Consider the following 2,335-nt stretch of genomic DNA (forward strand, 5'->3'; position numbering starts at 1 on the left):
CACCACAGTGCTGACCCCAAGGAACAGTTATATATATATATATATATACACACTACTTGTTGGACTCTTTACTTAGTATAGAGTTTTACTTATCATAGAGTTAATCTTATGTGTAAAAAGTTAAGATTGGGAATAGGAGAGGGAGGAGGAAGAAGGGTTGGGAGTGTGGGTGGGAAGGTGGGTACAGTGGAAAGAATCACTATGTTCCTAAAGTTGTATTTATAAAATGCATGAAATTTGTATACCTTAAATAAAAGGTTTCTGGTAAAAAATAATAATGAAACTATGGTATCAACTAAAAATATTTTATTTATTTATTGGAGAGTTAGAATTACAGACAAAGGGAAAGATCTCCCATCTGCTGGTTCACTCCCCAAATGACTGCATTGGCCAGAGCTGGGCTGATCCAAAGCCAGGAGCCAGGAGTTTCTTCCAGGTCTCCCACGTGGGTGCAGGGGCCCAAGCACTTGGACCATCTTCCACTGCTTTCCCAGGCCATAACAGAGAGCTGGGTCGGAAGAGGAGCAGCCAGGACTAGAACCTGTGCCCATGATGAATGGTGGCACCATAGGTGCAGGCTTAGCCCACTACACCACAGCACAAGCTCCCAGAAATATTATTTTTTTTTTAATTTTTTGACAGGCAGAGTGGACAGTGAGAGAGAGAGACAGAGAGAAAGGTCTTCCTTTGCCGTTGGTTCACCCTGCAATGGCTGCCGCGGCCGGCGTGCTGCGGCCAGTGCACCACGCTGATCCGATGGCAGGAGCCAGGTGCTTTTCCTGGTCTCCCATGGGGTGCAGGGCCCAAGCACTTGGGCCATCCTCCACTGCACTCCCTGGCCACAGCAGAGAGCTGGCCTGGAAGAGGGGCAACCGGGACAGAATCTGGCGCCCCGACCAGGACTAGAACCCGGTGTGCCGGCGCCACAAGGCGGAAGATTAGCCTAGTGAATTGCGGCACCGGCAGAAATATTATCTTAAAAGTGCAAAGAACTGGCCAGATGGTGGAGAACCTCCTGGCCAGAGGTAAGAACGCTGACACCTTTGAAGCCCCTTTGGCCTTCAAGTTAAGACCATCATGGTGCAGGGGTGCCCAAGGTAGGGAGCTGGGGTGAAGGCCCTGCCCACTCTGCAGGCTGACGCCCTGGGGACAAGGGTGAAGCCACAGGACTGGGAGGGGCCTCGTGGGCGCCAGTCGGGGCATCTGCCCAGGTGCTTGAATGCAGGGAAGTGGCACGCAGGTGTCAGACAATATGGAATTTTCTACCCAGGTGAAAGATTTTTCAAAAATGAAGGTGAAGGGTGGGAGTGTGGCACAGTGGTTTAAGCTGCTGCCTGCGACACTGGCATCCCATAGAGCACTGATTCTAGTCTGGGCTGCTTCACTTCTGACACAGCTCCCTGCTAATGCACCTGAGAAAGCAGCAGAAGATGGCTCAAGTGCTTGGGCTCCTGCCACTCTCTCCCCCTTCAAATAAAAAATATATCTTAAATTTTTTTAGATTCATGTGTAGTTTTCTTTTTTAAAAAATACTTATTTATTTGAAAGGCAGTGTTTCAGAAAGGCAGAGGTAGAGAGAGAAAGGTCCTACATCCGCTGACTCACTCCCTAGATGGCCGCAACAGCCAGAGCTATGCTAATCCAAAGCCAGGAGCCTCCTCCGGGTATCCCACATGGGTGCGGGGGCCCAAGGACCTGGGCCATCCTCCTCTGCCCTCTCAGGCCACAGCAGAGAGCCAGATCAGAAGTGGAGCAGCCTGGACTCAAACCGATGCCCACATGGGATGCTGGCACTTCAGGCAGCGAGTGGCTCCACCCGCTATACCACAGTGCCAGCCCCGCATGGTTTTCTCATAATCTACATTTTCCAAGAACTTTTGGAAGGCAACCCATATATTAAGAATTCATAGCATAAGTGTTAGTGGTAATTATAATTCTTAATTGTACTCATATTAAGAATTCTAATTATTCACAAAAGCATTTGCTATTAAGTGTTCACTGAAAGATCGCAGCAAGAGTAAAATAAGCACGTGAAAGAAGTGAGAAAAGCTGGAAGCGTGAAATTGGCAGCTACATTAAAACTAATTAAAGTGCTGGGCGGCTGAACTGCTGGAGTGGCTGACGGCTCTGTCCGGGGGCAGAGTTCTAGTCATGACTGAGTCCAGCCACCATGCAGGAGGGCCCAGAGCCCCAGCCCAGGTCACCAACCCACGCCCTGCCGAGGTGGGTGGGCAGGAAGGATGGTTGGGGTCCTGTGGTTTCAGAAGCCGTCTCCGACTGAACTTCCTTCACAGGCGGGTCCCCATCAGAGCAGAAGGGATTGTGGGTCAGGTCA

This window comes from Oryctolagus cuniculus, chromosome 12, assembly GCF_964237555.1.
Source record: "Oryctolagus cuniculus chromosome 12, mOryCun1.1, whole genome shotgun sequence".
NCBI classification, from domain to species: Eukaryota; Metazoa; Chordata; class Mammalia; order Lagomorpha; family Leporidae; genus Oryctolagus; species Oryctolagus cuniculus.